The following is a 26790-nucleotide window of genomic DNA, read 5'->3' as shown; positions in this document are numbered from 1 at the left end:
GCCAATAGGAAGCCGCAACGTCAACGCCTGGCCCGTCATCCCTTGGCTTCCCATTGGACCGCGTGCTGCGGGACCTTTAAACAGGACTGAGATACCAGCATCACTTTCCCATGTAAGTAACCATGTGTTGTTATAACTCTGTGCCCAGGACATACCTGAAAACCAGAGGTAACTCTCAGTGTCTTACTTCCTGGTAACACATAAAAAAAGTGTCTCTGGAAGTCGGGGTCCCCGGAGCTCAAATGAACGCGGTCCAGCTCCGGAGACCCCTGCTTCAATCCTTTTTGAAGGTAAAGGTTCTTTAAAGCAGCAATCCCACCTATCCAATATTTTCGGTTATGTCTCTGTAGCTGAACCCCATTCATTTCAGCTCCGTGGAACCCCAGAGATACAGACCTCCAAACGGGCGCCGGTATTTCCTGCAAGTTTCAAGGTCACACGGCCCAATAGGAAGCCGCACCGGATGACGTCAGACCTTCCTATTAGCCCGCAGGGCGCGGGAGCGTTGAAACGCTGCCATTATAAGAACCCCAGCTAGCGAGTTAGAGCAGCTACCGGCAGCCCTCAGCCCTCATCCCTCATCCCTCATCCCTCATCCCTCATCCCTCATCCCTCATCCCTCATCCCTCATCCCTCATCCCTCATCCCTCATCCCTCATCCCTCATCCCTTATCCCTCATCCCTCATCCCTCATCCCCTACAGATGTAAGTATCTCGGGAAGCAGGGGGTCCTCAGAGCTGAAATTAATCTGGTTCCGCTCCGGAGACCCCCTGCTTCTATCCCATGTTACAATCCCTGTGGGTAACCCCGGCACCTTCACTGTGACGTATCTCGGGGAGCAGGGGGTCCCTGCAGCTGTAAATAGCACGGTGTAGCCCAAAAGGGGAACCCCACCAGTGCCAATCAGGTAATTAATTAATAATCTGACTGGATTGCTGCTTTAACGATGTCATTGTTATTTTTCTGCTCACTGTATAAATTAGATGTAAACCTACAATATGCCGTGGAATGTAATCATATCGTCATGGTAATTAATTCACGTCGCTTTAATTAGCTGAACATTTTGAGCTATAACCCATGAAGACAGGGAGAAAAAACTACGACAGGAGTGGCCATCTCCAGTCCTCAAGGGCCACCAACAGGTCAGGTTTTCAGGATATCCCGGCTTCAGCACAGGTAGCTCAATCAGTGGCTCAGTCATTGACTGGCCAACTATAGTCCTCAAGGGCCACGAACAGATCCGGGTTTACAGTTCAGCATAGATGGCTCAATTAGTGGCTCAGTCTTAAATTTCTGAAGCAGGGATATCCTGAAAACCTGACCTGTTGGTGGCCCTTGAGGACTACAGTGAGCCACTCCTGCACAAGAAAGTGACCTCTGAACTTTTCATGATCAAAACAACAAACCAACTTGAACTGACGGGAGCTGGATCTCTCTGTCCCTCTATATATCACAAGGTGTGAGCCCCACATTCTGCCAGTACATACCACTGTAAATGTTTGTCTTTTTGCCGCCCCTCCTAAGTCAATATTGGGCTTTTAAAACCTGTTGGTTACCTTGATGCAATGTAACTTTTGACTGACCTGGCTGCATAGGCTGATGTTGCAACCTCTGAAAGAAAGTGCAGCCATGCATTGCAAATAAACCCCCTTCAAATATTAACAGGAACAGAGCTTCCCTTGTAACAATGTAAATCTGACTACCTGTCTTAAAGAGACAATTCAAGTGGCACTTAAAAATATATATATATATATATATATGTTTTGTTTTACTATGTTCAGCCTTTGATTACCTTTATTAAAAACTATTTACCTAAGCTGCCAATAAATGTGTTCTCTGTTGATCGATCAGCAAAGATGCTGCTTCCCAGGCTTCACTAAATGGCTGCCTTTCAGTTTCAATCAATCTTTCAGTCAGTGTAACTCAGCAGCTACAATGTATTCTTATATTACTACGGTAACCTTATCTATTGTTACAGTTTGCAGCTCAAACTGCTGGGAACATTGGCAACAAATGATCAGAAACAGGAAAGTGCTACTATAGAAATCAAAGGATGCTCAGTATATTAACACTATTTAAAAAAAATGGCATTGAGTTGAATAAAAAATAAAAAAAAAGTAGTAAGTATTATCTAATACTACATACAGTAACTGATTTATTTAAAAAACACACACAGGATATTTCATGGATTGTGCCTCTAACAGTTTACTGAGCAATGTGCCGCTGGCCTCACTAGCAGCAAAAGGGTTAAGGGGTGCGGAAACTTTCTTGCTGCGCCCCCTGCCTGCTCTCCTCCGTTCTCGAGCCACCCTTTTACCTCGGTGCGGCGTCAAATGTCGTGTGACGTCACCTGCGGCGTCAAATGACGCCGCGTTGCCATGGTCACGCGTCCTGAAGCCGGCTGAATCTCGGTAAGTAAAATCTCGCGTCCCCCCCAGTTTGCGCACCCCCTGGGTTAAGGTTTTCATGTTTAGGCTGAAAATCCCATTAAGAGGGGAAATAAAGTCATTTCAACCACATCACCAGTCAAACGGATGAAAGTGCAGCACGCCGAGTATCTGATCAGAAGGAATTTTATAGGACGCAATAAAAAAACATTTTCTTTTTTCCCCGAGTAAACAATTCTCTGTAATAGAAGCGGATTACCCCGATAACACGCTGTGCTGTAGGGTTGCCCCATTATTGGGGTAATTGTCGGTGATTCATGTTTCCTGTTGGATAGGAAAAAGCGTGTTTAGTTCTCTGCCGGATTAGATTGTTCCCATGGCAACCTGTAATTTGAAAGGAGTTTAATTTCCTTTAGCTACCCTGGAGTTCTTAGTTCCACTTGCCGTGGCACTTGCCGTGGCACTTGTCACACTTGTTGGCTGAATGAACCACCAGTTCCTTTGGTCAATACAAGATTATTCCACTGATCCGTTTAAAAAATATATTCCATCTTTATATCCTTAATCCTCCATTTTATTGGCAGTTTTTTTAATCCAATGCCTTTCGCTGTATATGATTTTTAAAGGGGAAGTACCTCTTCTCGATTTTTAACCCCACCCCCCCCCTTTTTTTAAATTTTTTAATGGGTAGGAAGCGAAGGGCCCCAGAGCTAAAGACAGCTGAACCCCTTAGTTTCTGAGATATACCTGTAACCAGGGTGTCCCGGAGTTGAAATTGACTTGGTTCAGCTCAGGAGACCCTCTGCCCCCACCCATGTAAAAAAATAAATAAAAAGGGGGGAGGTGGTGGAAAGGCTGATCTGCTCCTTTAAGAGAACTGAAAAAGAAAATGCTAAATGTTCTTCAAGGGGGGGGGGGGGGGGCGCTCTGATTTCCACTGTTTCTATGAAACTGGTTGGAGAGATTGAAAATTTGGGGTGCTCAACGCTAGTCCTCAAGACCCCCTGACAGGTCAGCAAGGTGGAGGGGGGGTGGAGGGGGGGTGGGGGGGCCCTCCCTTCTAATACAATATTCTGGGCACAACACGGCACAGGCTGGCATGCCGGCGTTTGGCCACTTGGCCGATTGTTTGATTCGTGACAACATACTGCGGCACAATAACACTGAGGCTGAATTGTTGCAGTGAGATTGAGGAGTCAAGTGTAGCAAATCCGCTGTAAGCACTGGAGCGGTGAGCACTCACTGATTGTACTGGGATATCTGCAACACCCTTTCACCTGCAGCAGGACACCCTGAACGCACTGTGATGGGGGTGCTGTAAGTGTACTTTTTAAGAGCAGATTGCTTATTTTCTATACTGTGCTGTATTTTTTAGTCTAAACCAGGGGTAGCCAACTCCAGTCCTTGAGACCCCCCAACAGGTCAGGTTTTCAGGATAGTCTTGCTTTAGCACAAGTGGCTCAGTACTGATTGAGCCACCTGTGCTGAAGCAGGGATATCCTGAAAACCTGACCTGTTGGTGGCCCTTGAAGGCTGGCGTTGGCCACCTTTGGTACTGAGTACTTAGAATCTTAAGATCCTGGATACCTGGTCATCTCCTGCTAGAGGAGGACAAACATGTATCTCTCCCACTCATGAAAGGAACATGTAGCACTTAACAGTGATGTTTATTTCTCCAGTCTTTCAAAGTTCATTCTCTGTGTTTAAAACACAAAATATAATATAAAGTTGCTTTACAGCAGCCCTGTCAGGTCTCCCGCAATTAGGGTTTTGTCTCATGGTCTTACGCAGCACGTGGCCGGGAAACCCTGTGACAGATTACTAAACCGCCCCATCAGCCATAATCCCACCCAGTCATGCAATAATCCCGCCCAGGCATGCAATAACCCCGCCCAGGCATGCAATAATCCCGCCCAGGCATGCAATAACCCCACCCAGTCATGCAATAACCCCGCACAGGCATGCAATAACCCCACCCAGTCATGCAATAATCCCACCCAGTCATGCAATAATCCCGCCCAGGCATGCAATAACCCTGCCCAGGCATGCAATAACCCTGCCCAGGCATGCAATAACCCTGCCCAGGCATGCAATAACCCCGCACAGGCATGCAATAACCCCTCCCAGTGATGCAATAATCCCGCCCAGGCATGCAATAACCCCACCCAGTCATGCATTAATCCCGCCCAGGCATGCAATAACCCCACCCAGTCATGCAATAATCCCGCCAGGCATGCAATAATCCCACCCAGGCATGCAATAACCCCACTCAGTCATGCAATAATCCCGCCCAGGCATGCAATAATCCCACCCAGGCATGCAATAATCCCACCCAGGCATGCAATAACCCCCCCCCCCCCCCGCCCAGTCATGCAATAACCCCGCCCAGTCATGCAATAACCCCACCCAGTCATGCAATAATCCCGCCCAGGCATGCAATAACCCTACCCAGTCATGCAATAATCCCGCCCAGGCATGCAATAACCCTACCCAGTCATGCAATAATCCCGCCCAGGCATGCAATAACCCTACCCAGTCATGCAATAAACCCGCCCAGGCATACAATAACCCCAACCAGTCATGCAATAATCCCGCCCAGGCATGAAATAATCCCACCCAGGCATGCAATAACCCCGCCCAAGCATGCCATAACCCTGCCCAGTCATGCAATAACCCCGCCCAGTCATGCAATAACCCTGCCCAGTCATGCACTAACCCCGACCAGGCATGCAATAACCCCACCCAGTCATGCAATAATCCCGCCCCGTCATGCAATCATCCCACCCAGGCATGCAATAACCCCGCCCAGTCATGCAATTACCCCGCCCAGTCATGCAATAACCCCGCCCAGGCATGCAATAACCCAGCCCAGGCATGCAATAACCCCGCCCAGGCATGCAATAACCACACCCAGTCATGCAATAACCCCGCCCAGTCATGCAATAACCCCGCCCAGGCATGCCATAACCCCGCCCAGGCATGCAATAACCCCGCCCAGGCATGCAATAACGCCACCCAGGCATGCAATAACCCCGCCCAGGCATGCAATAACCCCACCCAGGCATGCAATAACCCCGCCCAGTCATGCAATAACCCCGCCAAGTCATGCAATAACCCCGCCCAGTCATGCAATAACCCCGCCCTGGCATGCAATAACCCGCCCAGGCATGCAACAACCCCGCCCAGGCATGCAATAACCCCGCCCAGGCATGCAATAATCCCGCCCAGTCATGCAATAACCCCGCCCAGTCATGCAATAACCCAGCCCAGGCATGCAATAACCCCGCCCAGTCATGCAATAAACCCGCCCAGGCATGCAATAACCCAGCCCAGGCATGCAATAACCCCACCCAGTCATGCAATAACCCCGCCCAGGCATGCAATAACCCAGCCCAGGCATGCAATAACCCCGCCCAGTCATGCAATAACCCCGCCCAGTCATGCAATAATCCCGCCCAGGCATGCAATAATCCTGCCCAGTCATGCAATAATCCTGCCCAGTCATGCAATAACCCCCCCAGTGATTCAATAACTCCGCCCAGTCATGCAGTAGTCCCGCCCAGTCATGCAGTAGCCCCGCCCAGTCATGCAATAATTCTACCCAGTCATGCAGTAACCCCGCCCAGTCATGCAATAACCCTGCCCAGTCATGCAATAACCCCGCCCAGGCATGCAATAAACCCGCCCCGTCATGCAATAACCCCGCCCAGTCATGCAATAATCCCGCCCAGGCATGCAATAACCCCCCCCCCCCCCCCGTCCAGTCATGCGATAATCCCGCCCAGGCATTCAATAACCCCACCCAGTCATGCAATAACTCCTCCCCAGTCATACAATAACCCCGCCCAGTCATGGAATAACCCCGCCCAGTCATCCAATAACCCCACCCAGTCATGCAATAACCCCGCCCAGTCGTGCAATAACCCCGCCCAGTGATGCAATAACCCCCCCCAGTCATGCAATAACCCCGCCCAGTCATGCAATAACCCCGCCCAGGCATGCAATAACCCCTCACAGGCATGCTATAACCCCGCCCAGGCATGCAATAACCCCGCCCAGGCATGCAATAGCCCCGCCCAGGCATGCAATAACCCGCCCCCCCAGTGATGCAATATCCCCACCCAGTCATACAATAACCCCACCCAGTCATGCAGTAACCCCGCCCAGTCATGCAGTAACCCAGCCCAGTCATGCAGTAGCCCCGCCCAGTCATGCAATTACCCCCGTCCAGTGATGCAATATCCCCACCCAGGCATGCAATAACCCCGCCCAGTCATGCAATAACCCCCCCGTCCAGTCATGCAATAACCCCGCCCAGTCATACAATAACCCCCCCGCCCAGTCATGCAATAACCCCGCACAGTCATGCAATAACCCCCCCGTCCAGTCATGTGATAATCCCGCCCAGTCATGCAATAACCCCACCCAGTCATACAATAACCCCGCCCAGTCATACAATAACCCCGCCCAGTCATGTGATAATCCCGCCCAGTCATGCAATAACCCTACCCAGTCATGCAATATCCCCGCCCAGTCATGCGATAACCCGTTCCTGCAAGTCATAGATCCAGTCCCCAGCACACGCTGGAACGCCTGCTCCAGAGGTGAGCAAAGGTGTTACCAAAACTCCAGCTCTGGAGTGCGGGTCCTGTGACAGCTCTAACAGGCTCCTAAATGTCAGGAACAACACGTGGTTTCTTCACTGAGATGTACCCTTTTTGCTGCCGGTGATAGCCGCCCCCTCCATACCCCCCGGCATCAAAATGGTTAAAGGATGTGAGTTACTATTAGGGGTGAGGTAAACATTGCTGTAATTATAGGACCCCTCATGTTTATATTTTGTTAGTGAAACACGACGATGTTGGGACAGCAGAAATGATTTCAGGGGTTATTTACTGAATTCACTGCACTGCCAAAAGGGGCAAACCCAGGGCAAAATAATTATTTATCAAATGAATGAATATCAAAGGAGACCATTGCTTCCCGCTGGATTCCTGTTCTTTGATAAATACTGCGTGACCATGGTCATGCTTTTTTCTCCCCAGTACACGGACCTGTGCGTTGGGCTCAGTGAGGTTTTACATTGCCACATGTGGATTTGCATGCGCACAGGAGCCATTCCTGAAATACGGCTTCTAGAGGGATTCTGGCAGCCACAGTACATTGTTACTTAGTTGATGTTAGGAGTGACACAAAGTCTTTTGTGTTTCTCCATAGCTCCCTGAAAGGTATTCGGTGAGAGTAACTGGTTGCTAGGCGATACTTATCCAGAATAGCTTCAAGCTCCTCCAATTTGGGATTAGCTTCTTTTGGTGAGGAAGATGTAGAAATACTGCCTTTTCAGTACGCCCGGTCATTACAAATCAATCATATGGTGACAAAAAGAGACCCCCAGCCAAGAATGTGGCTGGCATTTGGGGTGTAAAATAGCAAAACAACCGAACTTTCCACACAAACTTTTCCAAAGTTGTTCATCGATCGTTCCCTCTCCTATTCTGCCATCACATGGCGTCACGTTGCCATGGCAGTGGGACGTCGCATGGCGCCGGAAGAGCACCAGGTATGTGCGGTGCTTGACTTGATGGGTTGCGGGGCCACGGCTTGAGTGCCGTTGGCCTTACTGGTTGGTGGAACGCTCGGGCAGAATTTTGGCAGTTGACGTTCTTTTGATGTTGCATGTAATAAAAGCCGGGGCTGTTGATACCTCCAGGCCTTTCTTGTGTGTGTTTTATTTAAGGGAATGTTCAGGGGGTGGGGAGAGTGACACGCGGGCTCCGAGGCCATGCAGTGCAAATGTGGTGGACCCGCCTGTGTGCCTTGGTTATTACTAAGAACCTGGTGTGGTCAGTGTTCCCTGGGGAGAGGTTTGGCAAGACCCTCCCCTACACTGATGTGTGTGACGTTCTGGAGACCCTAACCCCCAGAAGGATGTCAATAAATGAGAGATTGTGCAAACAAGGGCGACTAACATTTTATTTATTTATAAAAATATTTTACCAGGAAGTAATACATTGAGAGTTACCTCATGGTGCATGATTTGCCGCAGACCACTTTTCAGGAAAGACAATACAGGGGGACTCAACTCCAGTCCTCAAGGCCCTCCAACAGCTGAAGTTTTTCTTGGATATCCCTGCTTCAGCACTGGTGGCTCAATCAGTGGCTCAGTCAGAGGGACTGACTGAGCCACCTGTGCTGAAGCAGGGATAACCTGAAAACCTCACCTTGGTCTACTGGAGTTGGGCACCCCTACCTTAATATGTACAGCTTGGAGAACAGAAGGGATGTAGCCCTGGTAGATTTGGGCTATTATTCTATCCCCCTCCTGGCAGTAATCCCGGCAGAAGAGGGAGATGATTGAAACTTTCAAACGCAGAAAGGTACGGTTCAGTGTATTTCAGAGAAGGAGAAGTGTTGGAGCAGGAGGCCTGGCACGGACGCCGCAGGGTGACCCGCTCTGGGGAAATGTACTTCTTCGCAGAAAGGATCGCCGATTCACGGAATAATCTCCCAACAGACCAGCGGCGAGAGGGGCTAGGAGAATAAGAAAACGGAAACCTGCTTGGGATTGACATAAGGCTAACCTAAACACGAAAGGAAGCCCCGAGGATTAAATGGGGTCCGAGGTTTTACATTAGATAGGAAGAAAAAGGTGAGCCCAGTAGTTCTTAATTGCCATCAAATTCTATGTTTCTATAGGTTCTTTGGGGGCAAAGATTCCCTACCTATCCTATGCCTGGCTCTTTTATCCATATTTTATGACAAATCTGCTTCACAGGGCCGGTTTTAGGCTTTGCGGGGCCAATGCGGCGTGTTGGCGGCGGGGTCCCCTTTAAAAAAGAACAAAATGAAGTAAAACGGACTTACCAAAACCAGCAGCTTCCTCCGGCAGCGTCATGTGACAACACGGCGTCATGTGACAATGCAGCATCGTATGACGCCGTGATGTCGCGTTGCTGCAGGAGGCGGCCTGCTGTGGAGACGGTAAGAGCGCGCAGGCCCACACCTCACCACACACACCTCTCTGCCGGTCCGGGGGGCCCCCGCGCTTCCTCCTGTTGGCGCCGGGATCCAACCTACGACCAGAGGGGGTGGGGCTCCGCGGGTGGGGTGAAAGTTGGATCCCGGTGTCGACAGGAGGGAGTGGAGAGAGAGCGGCGGGAACGCCGGGCCCCCAAAGGCGCGAGGGCACAAGGTGGCTGACTTTCTCGCCTTCCCTTAGGCCGCCCCTGTGACTGTCGCCCATACACGGTGCATTTCATTCACAGACTAGCCAAGGAGAAAAATTAATACAGTAGCCATATGACAAAGGTGGGGATACGGCGTATACCCGCGTACCCCCAGAAAAAAGCCCTGAACATTACAAATTTTAAAGACAACTGTGACTCCTTCTCTGGCGTGATGCCTGAGACTTGTAGCTGCTTGTACGTGGGGATCACTTGGTGATTAGTAAAAGAGAACAGTGCTAATAAAGGTACATTAATAATGTGGTGTAATTGTGAGCAATCAATGCTAGGCTTTAATGAAAGCGATACATCTTTGCCATTTAGAGATTAGTTTGCAGTTAAATTACCTTTTACTAATTTTTATCCCTTTGCTTCCTAAGTGGATTCACAAAATGTGAACATGGTCATCTATTCACTAATTAAACAGATTTAATTATTTGTACAACAAACATGCGTATATAGATTTCCCCATAAAGCAATCACTATTTGTTGCTTTTTTTCCCTTCTTTTTTTAACTTGCACACAGGTGCAATAAAACACATGGAAATAAATCTCCTGATCTCACAGCTTGGGCCCTAATATTCCCAAACTATTATTTTACCCATCTTCCTAATACTGCCCCTCCTTACATCTCAGCCCTAATCTCTCGCTATACACCTGCCTGACTCTTGCGTTCTGTTCAAGGATGTCTTCTGTCTGCCCCCTTTTGTATCTGAAGCCCTTTGCCCCCTAAAACCTCTCACTGACTTCCCCGCACCTCTGGAATGCCCTCCCCCCTCATTATCCGACAAGCACCCTCTCTATCCACCTTTAAGACCCACCTCAAATCCCACTTCATTAATGAAGCATATGGGTAGCTCCAGTGACTATTACTTTATATCTCATATGCATTTACCATCACCCCTTGCAGACGCACTTACCATAACTCCCCCCTACTGTCTCTGTAAATTCTCCCTACTTAGCACTTAGATTGTAAGCTCTTCGGGGCAGGGACTGCTTTCCCTAGTGCCTACTTTTATGTGTGAAGCGCTTCTTCGTATTATGTCACACGTGTGTCACTGCTGTGAAACGTTATGTACATGGAGGGCGCTATGTAAAGATATACCTACATATCTGCTCCTGTGGGATCTGCTACATCTCGGAGTCGCTCCCAATAAACAATACCTTGTTAACTATTTATCACTAGCTTCCCTGTGCATGAGTGTGATCTCTGTACGGGTCCCTTATTTTTCTATTATCTTGAGGACTGGAGTGTGTACACGCCTGCCATGGTGTATTCTTAAATCCCAGAAAAATTACATTGGACTTACTTCACATTGGGTTCCATTAAATTGTAACAAATCCATCAAACAATGCTTTACATTTGCAATGAAAGTAACTCAATCTTTATATACATAGTTGTACGTCTTTGTAAAGACTAAATGGAGATAATCTAACCTCTATTAATTCCCCACAATGTTGCAGATTGCACAGTACAATTAAAATAGTTTATTATTGGCTGGTTACAGTGTCTGCAGCAGGGGTGGGCAACTCCAGTCCTCAAGGGCCACCAACAGGTCAGGTTTGCAGGATATCCCTGCTTCAGCACAGGTGGCTCAGTTGTTGACTGGCCAACTCCAGTCCTCAAGGGGCCACCAACAGATCATGTTTTACAGATATCCCTGCTTCAGCACAGGTGGCTCAATCAGCGGCTCAGTCTTTGACTTTGACTGAGCCACCTGTGCTGAAGTAGGGATATCCCGGAAACCTGACCTGTTGGCGGCCCCTTGAGGACTGGAGTTGCCCGCCCCTATGGTGTTTCTTCCCCTGAAATTGCACAGTTTTATTAATGTGAGGTCAATCTTTTATGCGGAACGAATAGGCAGAAAATCAATATCATGAACCGATGTACAACACGTTGCACTGGTCCCAGTATCTGCTCAGAAAGCCGGCACTTTGAGCGCTTCCAAGATCTCGTTACTGCACCATTATCACATTACCGCGTCTCACAGTCTTCCAAGGATGTCAGCCACTTGGACACCTAAGCTATTCAAGTAGAAAATTACAAATGCTTCAAATAGCACTTTGTATTATTTTATTCATCAATAAACCAGTTGGACACAGCTGAACGATGGTCTGACCCTTTGTTTCCATTACAAATATGTTAACGACAACATTCTCCAAAATGTCCATTTATTCCGACGTTATGCAACATTTAATTTACCTGCAGTGCATAGGACAGGTACACAAAAGAAGAACGCTTACCCTTCGGGGTGTTGCCATGACATTGGGTTACTGCTTGGCTATAGGTTTTGTTAACAGGTCAGTACAATTCTGTCCATGTATAGATTGGGAGGGAGCATTCAAATGATCAAAGGCAGCATTGGGTTTATTAGATTCTTGACTTAACCCATGGGTTCTTAACTCCCGTCCTCAAACCCCCCAACAGGTCAGGTTTTAAGGATAAAGAAAAATAATGCACACAAGCGCACCACGGATTCATATAAAATGAATCAATATTTAATATCCGGTCAAACTGACTGCAAAAACACAATAAATAAATAATAATACACAATACCACACATGTAACAATTACAAAGATTGCATGGTTACTCCCAAATCAGGAAGCTACCCCAATAACAGCGACAAAAATAAAAAAAACTTTAAACCAGAAAAACCGCACTAAACCTTCACTGAAAAAACTGGTCTAAAACCACAGCGAGGGGAGCAAGTACTAACCACAAGCGGCAGCGGGTGCCATGTGAGAACGCCAAATGTCCGGACTACACGAACGCACGGCAGGCGGTTCTCCCCGCTGGCGCTTCCTAGTTGCCTCGCTCCAGCCAATGGGTGAATGCGCAGAGCTCCCTTTCGTGACCTCTACACGTTTCGCAGCCACGTGCTTCGTCAAGAGGTGAACCACGCACAGGTGGATATCCCAGCATCAGCACAGTTGGCTCAATCAGTCCCAGCTTCAGCACAGGTGACTCAATCAGTCCCAGCTTCAGCACAGGTGATTCAGTCCTTGCTTCAGCACAGGTGACTCAATCAGTCCCTGCTTCAGCGCAGGTGGCTCAGTCTTCGATTGAGCCTCTGATTGAGCCACCTGTGCTGAAGCTGGGATAACCTTAAAACCTGACCTGTTGGGGGGGCTTGAGGACTGGAGTTCAGACCCCCTGACTTGACCCGTCTGAGAAATGTGCATCCAAATGGCTAATGTACCTTTCAATTACTATCTTCCCAGAGTTATTTCCCTGTAAATAAGGGCGTGCAGGTTAGTTTCCATGCAGGTTGCATTGCCTTCTACAAACGAGGGCCCGAAAGATGTTAAAATGCTGGCACAGTCGTACAATATGTTTGCAACGTTGGCAAGAGGAAGTTTGGCAGGAAGGACGGCAGAATAAAAGAATGCTTAATTAATTTAAAAGCTCCTTTTATATGACAGAATCTACCAATAAATACAATGTAGAGAGGACTCGTATAATTAAAAGACAATAAAAATAACTTATAACAATTTTTCACTGACTCGAATGGACGTCTGCTTTGAATTTAAATACGTTTAACTACAGCAATATACTCTACTACTATAGCTGTACCCGGCATAATATACACTGATTTAGATGATCTTAAATGTTATTAATTAAATATGACTGTGTGTTTTCCCCTCTCCCTGTAATGCCCTGCTGTCTCTTGCTGCCTTTTCCCCACCTTACTCTCCAGATGAGCCACAGGGTGTTTGGGAACCCCTAGGAGTTTGTGAGGTGTCTCCAAAGAGTTCGCCCAAATAATATCAGAACTGGTGGATCCCAGGCAGTGAAGCGGGTTCCTGAACCTGTGCAGGGACTGCGCACTTAGTAATGCCCCAATCTGCCCCTTGGCATGTTTAGTATAGCTGTCACTTACAACAGGAGCTGCCAAAGTCATGCCCCGCAATGCTTGGCATCCACAGCTGCAAGGCATTGTGAGGTGTGACTTTGGAAGCTTCCTGTAACAGGGGAGTTATCCCTGTTCAGGTAATGTGCCTCTAATCCAGCAGTGTGGTGGTTAACTGCTGGCAGTCAATTAACAAACACCACCTGCCTGATTAGATTGCTTAGAAAAGCCTGTCTTTTGAGACAGGAAGTGAGACTCCTTAGCTCACACCTGAGCTGAACTTGGAGACAGAGCAGAGATTCCTTAGTCCACAACTGGGCTGAACCAAGGAAGGACAGATGTCTTGAGCGACAAGCTGACCACAAGACAAAGGGGACAAGATTCTAACCTGGAGCCTGACATTTCCTGTGCACACAAGGGTGCGGTTCCAAGAGAGCAGAGAAGCTTCCCCTTCAGCAGCCCAGCTAACAGATAAGACTTTCATTGATAAGACTTTTTATATCTGTTCATTTCATGATATATGTTTGGGGCTGGGAGACATACTTATCTAAAGGGAGTTGTGGACTGCATAGTATTTCACTAGAAATACTCCCAAGTGAATAGAAGCTTTGTTTACCCCTTGTTTGGATGGTTTCCTGATGTTAAGGAAACAGGCGCAATAAAAGCCTTATTTAATATCACCATAACCAGTCTCCCTTGCATACCTCTGTGAGCGTCCGCCTACACTCCAGCAGTGGTTGACGCTATAGCCCCCATGCTGCCTGCACTCACAATGGCAGTGTGGTGACTAAAGTGTGCCCACCCCCACAAGCTCAGGACACCATACAGCCTGGGACCGGTCCCACAGTTTTGTTCAGTAAACAATAAGATTTATTAATTAGGTATTCACGGAACAAATATTTTCCAGCACAGGGTGCACAATGAAAAAAAAGGTTGTGAACCGCTGGTATAATGTATAATAGCATAATGTTTCACTTTATCAAGCCTTCCGTATTATTTTTTTCTGTAAACAGGTTTGAGCCTCAATTATCTTGGATAATAACTGTGTGCTTGTCCGGCAGCCGCTAACATTGCTTGGATCTCATACAATTGTGTACCAAAATATACGTGTCAGGTTGCTAGGCAATTTGCTAAAATGACGGATCACTGTATAAAATCACGGAAGGAACCAGAAGGGTGACAATTCTGCTGTTTTATTCCTAGATCTCAATGTACAGTAGTCATTGAAAATAAGCATATAAAATAGTGCCCTCTAGTGGTAGTCAGAGCAGGCTACACTTTTTGCTTTAGGTGCAGAAATTACATTATAAGGATCATTCAATAAGTATCTATACATGTTGCAGGCAGCTTTATCCTTTTTGCTGCAGTGCCTTGCTGATCCCCAGTAGCAGTGAAGAAGCTGGACATCCTAGGGACCTATCCAAAGACAGCTGTCTTACGGTTTACAACTGTTCTGCCTGCATTTTGGGAACTTTTTATGCGTATTACTTTCCTAAAACCGTCTTAATGTTATTGCTTGTGCACTAAGGGTAAGGGACCATTCAGACCAAAATGTTGCAAGCAGTGATAATGATCGCTAAATTATAGCTTCATTCCTTCATCCCGGGTATAGATGTTGAGAGCCAGAGAAAAATACCTATTTTATAGGAATAAGTGATACTCTGGAATGATTGCTTTCACATTATGTAGGTTCACCATTTGTGCATACAGTACCGAACATACAAACGAGTGTCAGGGTCATTTGCAGCATTTAGGTCTAATGCGGAAGTGGCCAATTCCAGCCCTCAAGGGCCAGCAACAGGTCAGGTTTTAAGGATATCCCTGCTTCAGCACAGCTGGCTCAATCAGTGACTCAGTCAAAGACTGCACCACCTTTGCTGAAGCAGGGATATCCTTAAAACCTGCCCAGTTGGCCCTTCAGGACGGGAGATGGCCTCCCCATGTCTAATGTAACAATGGCAGTGGAGCGAGGTTTCTTTTGCTGAGCTTGATTGCCATCTGCTGGGTGACCTTTAAAAAAAAAAGATATATATATACTGTATATACTGTACTATACACTAGAGATGGGGGGAAAGGGTGTGTGAGATTAAAATTTTACACCACAGATTACACGCACAGATTAAAAACTACCAGAACTTTACATTCCAATACTAAATAGAAAACCAAAACCCTTAATATTTTTAGAACCAAAACCAAAACTACGGCTAAGTGCCCATCTCTGGGTGTTGTGCCTGTCTCTGGGTGTCCGTCTCTGGGTGTTGTGCCCGTCTCTGGGTGTTGTGCCCGTCTCTGGGTGTTGTACCCGTCTCTGGCTGTTGTGCCTGCCTCTGGGTGTTGTGCCCGTCTCTGGGTGTTGTGCCCGTCTCTGGGTGTTGTGCCCGTCTCTGGGTGTTGTGCCCGTCTCTGAGTGTTGTGCCCGTCTCCGGCTGTTGTGCCCGTCTCTGAGTGTTGTGCCCGTCTCTGGGTGTTGTGCCCGTCTCTGGCTGTTGTGCCCGTCTCTGGCTGTTGTGCCCGTCTCTGGCTGTTGTGCCGTCTCTGGCTGTTGTGCCCGTCTCTGGGTGTTGTGCCCGTCTCTGGGTGTTGTGCCCGTCTCTGGGTGTTGTGCCCGTCTCTGGGTGTTGTGCCCGTCTCTGGGTGTTGTGCCCATCTCTGGGTGTTGTGCCCGTCTCTGGGTGTTGTGCCCGTCTCTGAGTGTTGTGCCCGTCTCTGGGTGTTGTGCCCGTCTCTGGGTGTTGTGCCCATCTCTGGGTGTTGTGCCCGTCTCTGGGTGTTGTGCCCGTCTCTGGGTGTTGTGCCTGTCTCTGAGTGTTGTGCCCGTCTCTGAGTGTTGTGCCCGTCTCTGGGTGTTGTGCCCGTCTCTGGGTGTTGTGCCCGTCTCTGGGTGTTGTGCCCGTCTCTGGGTGTTGTGCCTGTCTCTGGGTGTTTCTCACTGTAATATTAATACATTTTTATTTTCCTAATTGTGTGATGATGTTATACTTATTGTAAGCATTGTTCGTGCTTCATTGTGCTATTTTAGCATTTCCCTGCTTATTTTTTCTTCTTCAATAATGTGTTAAATCAAATCCCAAACAAAATCAAGTTATGGCAAAACTAAAAGAGTGACTTTTTTTAGAACCAAAAAGACGTTCAAACAGAACCGAAACCAAAAGATGAGTGACAATGCCCAGTCTTAATATACACCAGCGGTGCTCGAGGGCAGTCCTCAGGCCCCCCCAACAGGTCAGGTTTTCAGGATATCCCAGCTTCAGTCGAAGACTGAGCCACTGATTGAGCCACCTGTGCTGAAGCAGGGACATCCTGAAAACCTGACCTGTTGGGGGGGCTTGAGAACTGGAGCTGAGCCCCCTTGCTGTAGGTTCCATAAGGTTCATACATATAGAAGTAGCAGGCATTCTTTCCCCTGCTGATACATTATGTCAGGAAATGCATTACTAGGTGTCTGCTCCATTGATTTGACCATGCAACAATAGGGGACAGGGTTAGCGCAGTAGGACAAACGCTCAAACGCACCAGCGGGTGAAGCAAATCCCGCTACATCTGAAACCCCAAATGGTTAAAGGAAGTAAAAATAGGTAGAGATGGCGGATATATATAAATAAATAAACCAGGAACGTTAAGCATGGTGTGTGTGTGTGTATATATAATATATATATATATATTATATATATATATATATATATTATATATTATATACACACACACACCATGCTTTACGTTCCTGGTGCTCTCTGCTCACAGCCATGCTTCTTTCATGTGTCCTCAGCCCCAAGATTTCCGTTTGCGTCTCCGGCCGCCGGACACGGGACTACCATCCACGCTCTCTCCCGCGTCAGCGGCCCTGGTCGTGGGCACCCACAAAAGGCAAGGCGAGCGCGTTGGAGACCTCCGGGATAGGGTGTGTTAACCCTCAACGGACCTTAGTGAATAATCCCCTCTGATTTACTATACCCACTTCAAATCTATATTTCTTTCTTGCTGCAGGCAATTTAATAGATGTTAGATTTAATGTCATTTAATATGTTGAGGTATCTAATATATGCCACTGGCTTTAAAACACAAGCAGTGCTGTGGGTGTCAACACTTTAATCTTTTTAATACATTTATATGAAAAAAAGTGTATTAATTCCCTTTTGATCATGTAAATCTGCAATTCTGCTTTACATGTAAAACCTTTTGGGGTTCAGTCAATGTAAAACATTCATAGGAATTCCGTCCTATGGCGCAAGATTATTTCTGGGCAGCAAACAAATGATAATTCCTACTTTCATCCCACAATCTAACCAGAGGCATGTTGCTTATACATTTAAATAATAGATTGGTGTTTTTCAGGCAAGAGAAAATCACAAATAGCCCCTGAGGTATCTTCACTCACACTTCTGGCAAAAAAGAACATTTTCAAGCGCGCAGCAAAATACTGTAATTCCACAGCTGAGGCCGCTGTAAAAAGACATTTCTGCTAACATGTATTTTCTGCTCATCATATCGTCTCCTTTGTCTCCGTGGTGATAATGATAGCGATGAATGCCCATTATAGGCCCTTTTCAGTGCATTGTATAATCGCTTCAATGTGCTGGGGAAGTCCCATTCATTTTAACCCTCTGAGTCCAGGAAGGACCGCGGCACATCAGTTTCACAGCCCTTCCGGGGAGCGATCACATGATCGTGATGTCACTGATAACGTGAACGTTAGAGGAGGAGTCTCCCATCCCGGTCAGCTTTTCATTGGAGCGCAGAACACGATGTCCCCTGAGAAAACAAGCGTGGTAGCTACGGCAGGGGCAGTCACGGGGTTAATGGACCTAACCTTCCCCACAAAGCAGCTTTAACCTACAGAACATACTAAATGTGGGAGTGGCTCAGTGAGTAACGACACTGAGTGTGAAGCATGGGATCCTGGTTCAATTCCTGGTGTCAGCTCCTTGTGACCTTGGGCAAGTCACTTTATCTCCCTGTGCCTCAGGCACCAAAATCATAGACTGTAAGCTCCACGGGGCAGGGACCTGTGCCTGCAAAATGCCTCTGTAAAGCGCTACGTAAAACTAGCAGCTCTATACAAGAACATGCTATTATTATTAAATAAGTGCTTCAGTGTATACCGCGGTGACGAGATTTCACAGAAAGATTCGGCATTAACTGCCGCTCATGTCAACGGCAGCTAACACGGAATCGGTGTGGGGTACCCCGCATTGTGGTCAAGGGAATTACGGAGATAGTATCACCGGCCATTCTCCTGCCTGTTTGTGTCTATGTGAATTCTCTGCAAACGTCAGAGAAGGAGAGCGCTGACGCCAAAACAGTCAAAGCTATCGCAACAGTGTTTTATCATGGTAAACGTTCGGCATTTTTGATTACGGTGAGAACATTCCTACATGGGATCTTATTATACCTGGGAGTGAATGCAGCTGTAGATACAGCAGAACAGACTGTTCCTCAGTGTGTGCGTGTGAACTGTTTTGTGTGGAAGTGTATATTGATATGTACTACTTAAATATAGCAGACGGTGAATAGGATTAAGATTATACCCAAAGCTGCTTGTGTAATACTTAACCGAAAGAGGAGATCCACGGTGATTCACCATAGGGAAGCATATTTTATACACTATCATAATATCAAACATGAAAACTCCAGAGAACCCAATAATGTGCCCATAATAATAATAATAACTTAATATCGCACATTTCTCCCAATGGGACTCACAGCGGGTCACTAATACAGCACAGCGCGCGGTGCGCAGCACGTAGGAATGTTACAGACACAGTCCCTGCCCAGAGGAGCTTACACTCTATGGTTTTTGGTGCCTGAGGCTCAGGGAGATTGTGACATGCCCAAGGTCCCAAGGAGCCAACAACAGGAATTGAACCAGGTTCCCCTAATTCAAGCTCAGCGTCGTTGTTTGCAGAGGCAGTGTCTGTACCCACAGAGCCACTTCTTCTACACGTAGCAGCCGTACAATAAAATGATTACTCAGCTTTTCAGCACAGCCTGTGTTGAAGTGTATAGCCAGTAACCCCACTCACAGACAGCTGGTTCGACCTTGTGGGTCCCATCGGTGAGAGGCTGGTTATACCGGCTTTGCAATGTGGATGGGATATATGAAGAAGTTAGAGAATACATTTTATCTATGCCCCAAATCACTGCTTAAAGTATTTCAAATATTTATTTAACATATGAATGACTTTGAACATTAGGCATAATGTTTATGACCTAATCACATGGCTTCGTTTCATGGTAAGTCCTGGGAAAACTCCCACCTCCCAGCACAATCTCTCTAAGAAGCATATGAATTGTCTTTTCCCCTTCCTAGCATAATGCTCCTCTGTCTACACACAACACTGCTCTCTTATTCCTCGAGTTCTTTCATTCAAAACCGAGCATATAACAGAGAAGCATTTCTAGGATTCAGGGCACTTCTGAAAGCCACGAGAACGTTGTTTTTATCTTCCATTTTTTTTTCCTTTTGGAAAATAGATTTTCCCTTGAAACGTTCCACTTCCTTTCTTTCCGTTTCTCTGTTCACAGCTCAGAGAGCAGCCAGCGTATTCCCACCAAATGGTGGCTAGAGACAAGTATAAGGCTAAGGGACGCGTGGCCCCTCAGTCAGCGCGCCCGCACTGCAGACATGCTGCGCGCTGACAGGCACAGACCGCGATATGCGGTCTGCAGGGAGCGGGGCGGTAGGTAAACAGCTCCCGCTCCCTCCCCCTTCCCCCACAAATGACACACACGCACACCCCCTACCTTGTGTAGGAAGCTGTCTGACAGCTCCCGCTCCCGCCCCCGCCGCTGATAGGCTCATCAGCGCACCACGTGACGCGTCAAAGACTTTTATCAATGAACGAACTATTTTTAATCATCAATTAATTTGACCGCTGTTGATTCTCAATCACAATTGAGGATTTCAATTACAATTGAGGAATAGGGAATTTAAAAAGAGGAATAGGGAATTTGAAAAGAATAGATGTATAATACAATGAATATATAAAGTAATTCTTATAATACCTGCATTATCCATAAATTCTATGTATATCATAGAACATGATTGGTACCAGAATCTAAATAACATCAGGTGTTTCTAATTACTTTATATATTCATTGTATTATACATATTATGTATTATAAAAGTCTTTCATCAAAATCCAAATGCAATATCTTATTGTGTCCTGTTTTGGACTTATTCTTTAATAGCTCAATTGGGTCCTCATAACACTATGTGATTGTGATTGAAATTGTTTAAATTGGTTAATCGTAAATTTATTAATCACTTAATGTTTGCAAGTACCTCCCTATAAATACTGTGAAGGGGCGTCTATTGGGTATCCCTTGATGAAGTCATCATAGATGACGAAACGCGTAGGGCGTGGTCTAACTGAGGCCGTCACTTGCCTATGAACTTTGGTACTGCTGGTAGTGCGACGCTGGCTCCTGTTCTCCCATGATACTGCTGCCGGCACAAGAATCTTTGAGCTTCTGGTTCCCGGAGGGACTCCATACATTGAACACCGAATTGGAAGGACTTCACTTCCGGCCATCCGGTTACACGAAGGAGAGACACGGGAGGACGCTATTACTTCAAATCGGACGGCGTTGCTGGCACATGAGAGCCAATCTCATACCTGCTTATTTATTCAGTACTTTTGTGAGTGGGCATTTGCTTGATTTTAAGTTCCATAAATTATATGTTATTACGTTAATGCACTAGGTGTGCGCCTGTTTTTTTCTTCTTTTTATATATATATATATATTGCCTCACCTGTAAATGAGCATGCTGATGATACAGAACAGGGCTCTTCAACCACTTCTCCAATGGGGTCAGATCAGAAAACATTTAAGAGTAGAAGGGCCAAAAGCTTATTATAATATAATTTTGAAAACATTAAAACATTTGCAAATATATTTCAACATTTTGCAAGCACGTATAACATCTGTACCATGTATATCTCCATTATCTTTACTTACACGGGAGTTTTAGTGTGAAAAATGTACACTTTGCTAATTTCACACTCGTAGCTTGGGCAGCTGAGTCCGAGAGCCCCATCAAGACCCTGATATAGAGTATCTCTATACACTTAGACAAGTCCCAGAGACTTTTGCCTTCAAGTGAAAAGATAGCTTAACACAGGCAGACCCCTGCAGTTCAATCCTATGCAAGGAATCAATAGGAAACTCTTTTTCTCAGCAAGTTAAGGCCAAACAGTTTGAGGCAGTTTAAACAGTGTGACCGCACTCAGTCTCCTTTTTGGCACCACGTCCGTGAATTAAATTTGAAGAGCGGTTCTGAAGAACAATTGCGATGTTTATGTAAAACGCGCAGGACATCTCAGCAAGTCAACGTGTAGCGTCCTCTCCGTCCCCTGCGGCCGTCGTGATCGCCCCATCCAGTGACCCACCTAGTCAGCATACAGGTAAACCAAAAGACGAGGGCATACAAGGGATTTAACCCCTTCAGCGCGTTCTCGTCGCAATTTATTTAGTCCCCCGTGCAGACAAACAACAACCACGATGTTTCGGGGGGGGGGGGGGGGGGAACGTACTTCGTCAGGTGTGAGTAACGAAGAGTGGTTTGTCGCCCCCAAAACATTTTGGGTGTTATTTGTCTCTGCACGGGGGACTAAATTAATTAGTGAGAAAGTGCTGAAGGGGTTAAATCCATTGTATGCCGTCTTTTTGTTTACCTGTAATTCATGACCTAACCCTACACAGGATTGTGCCTATATATATATATATATATATATATATATATATATATATATATATTAACGTATATAACATAGGTGCTGTTTAATTTGCTCTTTTAACGTTACCGTGAGTTTGTTTCAGCTTTTACTCCAAGCAACCTAATTAAAGAAAAGAGCTGTTTCTAAAGTTTCTGTAATTTGAAATGGTTTTGGAAAAGCTGATGTGCCGTTATTCAGGGACTCGGGCTCTCTGTGCTTCAGTGATTTGTCACAAGTTTTATGTTCTATTGATTTAATACTGTTTGGACCGTCGCAACCCTGGGGACTTCTGGACAGGACTGGCACCTGGGGACTTCTGGACAGGACTGGCATACCCAGCAGTTTGCTATGAAATCTATTCAGCACTGAAATAAAAATCTGCAACATTAGGACACCTGTATTGCTTTCTTGCAATATATTTTGTAGGTCAGGGGTGCTCAACTCCAGTCCTCAAGCCCCCCCCAACAGGTCAGGTTCATGAAAACCTGACCTGTTGGGGGGACGGGGTGGGAGGGCTTGAGGATTGGAGTTGAGCACCCCTGATGTAGGACACAGAGACTCTGGAAGGGAATACTCTAAAGGAAAATAAGCCCCTGTACCCCTCAGGAAGTGGGGCATGATGGGCAGGGGTGGGGGGCCGAGGCAGCACTGAAGTGGTTAAAGAAATCAGTAGACTTGGGTCAGAGGTGGAGGGTATAAGGCAGGAGTCCCCAACGCAGCGCCCGGCAAACCTTTTTTATGGGTGTGCGACTGACTGGCCAACCAGTTGATAATACGGTGTAGACAGGCCCGGCACATCCATTAGGAGAACCTAGGCGGTCGCGTACGGCGCAAAGGTCCTAGGGGCGCAGCGGCAGTAGAAGACGATGTCAGCGGAGGGAAGACGTTGAGGCAGTGGGCGGCGGTGGCTTGGCTGTGGCATGCGAAGACATCCGATCGGAGCAGGAGCACAGGAGGCGGCAGGGGAGGTACGAGCTGTAACAGGCGCCGGAAGTCAGACGCCGGTCAACTTCCGGTGTTACAGTGCATACCTCCCCTGCCGCCTCCTGTGCTCCTGCTCCGATCGGATGTTTTCGCCTGCCACAGCCAAGCCACCGGGTACTAGTAGATGTTGTGGAGTGGTAAGAGAGTGCTTCTCTATGTGGGATGCTTTGTATCAAGGGAAGGTAAAAACGGAATGGCCTTGCCAGGGTGTAGATAGCATGAGAGCTACTCACTCAGCCTGCTTAGGATGGGAAAGGAAGTGAGTAACCTTTGTCACACAGGAATAGTGACAGGACTATGCTACCTGTGAATACAGACAGGGGAGTATGGAAAAGTCCACTTAGCCAGGGGGTTTAAAGAGGTTGGCACGGCAACCAGCTACTGGCAGTGTAAGAAGGGAATGTGTAACAATAATGTATCGATCACACAGGCACTGTCTGTTCTCAGAGCAGGGAAAACATGCAACTGAAATATAAAGGGCTGGCAGGCAGAGCTGCAAAGGGGGGAACAGAGATGAACAATTCCAGGACACACGTGGTAAGGATGGATCAGTGGGCGGGGGTAGTGGTCAGATTGCACGTGGTAAGGATGGATCAGTGGGCGGGGGTAGTGGTCAGATTGCACATGGTAAGGATGGATCCGTGGGCGGTGGGCTAGTGGTCAGATTGCACGTGGTAAGGATGGATCAGTGGGCAGTGGGGTAGTGGTCAGATTGCACGTGGTAAGGGTGGATCAGTGGGCGGTGGGGTAGTGGTCAGATTGCACGTGGCAAGGATGGATCAGTGGGCGGTGAGGTAGTGGTCAGATTGCACGTGGTAAGGATGAATCAGTGGGCGGTGGGCTAGTGGTCAGATAGCACGTGGTAAGGATGGATCAGTGGGCGGTGGGGTAGTGGTCAGATTACACATGGTAAGGGTGGATCCGTGGGTGGTGGGCTAGTGGTCAGATTGCACGTGGTAAGGATGAATCAGTGGGCGGTGGGGTAGTGGTCAGATTGCACGTGGTAAGGATGGATCAGTGGGCGGTGGGGTAGTGGTCAGATTGCACATGGTAAGGGTGGATCCGTGGGCGGTGGGCTAGTGGTCAGATTGCACGTGGTAAGGATGAATCAGTGGGCGGTGGGGTAGTGGTCAGATTGCACGTGGTAAGGATGGATCAGTGGGTTGTGGGGTAGTGGTCAAATTGCACGTGGTAAGGATGGATCAGTAGGCGGGGGTAGTGGTCTGATTGCACGTGGTAAGGATGGATCAGTGGGCGGTGAGGTAGTGATCAGATTGCACGTGGTAAGGATGGATCAGTGGGTTGTGGGGTAGTGGTCAGATTGCACGTGGTAAGGATGGATCAGTGGGTTGTGGGGTAGTGATCAGATTGCACGTGGTAAGAATGGATCAGTGGGTTGTGGGGTAGTGGTCAGATTGCACGTGGTAAGGATGGATCAGTGGGTGGTGGGCTAGGGATCAGATTGCACATGGTAAGGATGGATCAGTGGGTTGTGGGGTAGTGGTCAGATTGCACGTGGTAAGGATGGATCAGTGGGCGGTGGGGTAGTGGTCAGATTGCACGTGGTAAGGATGAATCAGTGGGCGGTGGGTTAGTGGTCAGATTGCACGTGGTAAGGATGGATCAGTGGGTTGTGGGGTAGTGGTCAGCTTGCACGTGGTAAGGATGGATCAGTGGGCGGTGGGGTAGTGGTCAGATTGCACGTGGTAAGGATGGATCAGTGGGTTGTGGGGTAGTGGTCAGATTGCACGTGGTTAGGATGGATCAGTGGGTTGTGGGGTAGTGGTCAGATTGCACGTGGTAAGGATGGATCAGTGGGCGTGGGGTAGTGGTCAGATTGCACGTGGTACGGATGGATCAGTATGCGGGTGTAGTGATCAGATTGCACGTGGTAAGGGTGGATCAGTGGGTTGTGGGGTAGTGGTCAGATTGCACGTGGTAAGGGTGGATCCGTGGGCGGTGGGGTAGTGGTCAGATTGCACGTGGCAAGGATCGATCAGTGGCTGTGCTAAGGCGGCTGCCTGGTGATGTCCTCCCGGTTTGGGTGGTGTATATTATACATTTCCTGCTTGGCTGGTACGGTGGGCTCTTGGGTATCACAGGGGATCCAGGTGGCTAACCATGTGTGGGGGCCAATCCGACGCCGCTATTTAGGTCATCTTGTTTTAATAAATGCTGGGACCATTTTACCCCAATTCTGGGGTCTGTGTCTTCTATCTACTATCACTATCTGCCCGTGTGTGTCTCTTGTGTAAGTGTAGCATTCCTGAAGTTTATTTCGAATGATTCGTTTGGACGTGCCCATGTTATAGGTCGGCATTGATCTGCTCATTGTGTGACCAGAACTTGCTAAACCGGCTCCTCATTTTGTGCAGCCACGAGCTCTGTAGCACAGAGGGAATTAGTTTCATCTTCAGCTCAATCTCAATTGTGCAAATTAAAGCTGGGAGAAATCTATAGGCATTCAGTTTAATCCCACAAGGTTTTGCACAATAGTTAAGTAACTCAGAAGTAAATAATACTCTATCGGTGGCAAATTAAAACCCCCACCTCTTTATCCGTATAAATATCCTTCTCTTTTAGGTGGGGAAACACAGCTGAGAACGGAAGTAAAAGTGTATTGTTTTGAAGAGGTTTTAGATTAGTGGAGGAATGCTGCTTTCACGTGCTTGGCACTATTTCATGACTAAAATGTGATCCGTGAGCCAATAAAAACCCATCTAAGGTGGGGTTTTATTTCCATTTAATAGGCCTGATATTGTGTGCCTGAGAAATAGAATCCATAAGAGAAAAAGCTTCAATAATGACATTGCCATGCAAAAGGATAAATCACGTTGATTAGACCTTTGATAAATGTGTACTGAAAAGATGGCGAAACCGTATAGTATTTTAAAAAGTGTGTGTGACAGACCTTTTACTGAGAACATTTTGGAACTTGGCCGGGTCACTAAATCAATAAGTAAGCTATTAAAGGAAGCAAAGCATACTGAGGTTCTGACTCATCACTACTGATTTATTCACGGCTCAGGCGAGTAATATGAGCAAGAACATCGATGCCAGCAAGAAAGGCGCTAGTAAAGGAACCATAAAAATCTGCAGTGGTGACCCCTAATGTGACCAGTTTAGCAAGGTACAAGCAATTCTTCATGTGCGGGCGCGCTATTACCATATTCCTAAGGATATAGACGTCTACTGCAACACACAATACTATTTGTTAACAGGAGTGGTGCTGTTGACGCAAGTCATTTTATGGTTAATATTCTCTAAGGGGAATTCGTTATTGATGCCACTTCATCTAAAACAGAAGTGGCCAACTCCAGTCTTGAAGGGCCACCAGCAGGACAGGTTATCAGGATATCCCTGCTTCAGCACAGGTGGCTCAATCAGAGGCTCAGTCTTTGATTGAGCCACCTGTGCAGAAGCAGGGACTAATTGAGCCACCTGTGCTGAAGCAGGGATATCCTGAAAACCTGACTTGTTGGTGGCCCTTGGGGACTGAAGTTGGTCACCCCTGATCTAAAGGGATGCTCAATAACAAATATTGAAGTCCACATAATTTCCCCTCAGTATAACAGTGGGGGGCTTCTTTGGAGTGGGCTTACAGGACAGGCAAAGAGAAATGTGCC

At 47.2% G+C, this 26790-nt stretch overlaps 1 protein-coding gene across 1 annotated transcript in view; it reads right to left on the bottom strand.

Annotated features, from left to right (window-relative positions):
• Positions 1-26790, bottom strand: part of FAM107A (family with sequence similarity 107 member A) — a 71702-nt gene that overhangs the window by 32194 nt on the left and 12718 nt on the right. The window lies entirely within an intron of this gene.

The sequence above is a fragment of the Ascaphus truei genome, chromosome 17 (assembly GCF_040206685.1).
Source record: "Ascaphus truei isolate aAscTru1 chromosome 17, aAscTru1.hap1, whole genome shotgun sequence".
Classification (NCBI taxonomy): Eukaryota; Metazoa; Chordata; class Amphibia; order Anura; family Ascaphidae; genus Ascaphus; species Ascaphus truei.
This window is presented reverse-complemented; position numbering and strand designations above follow the sequence as displayed.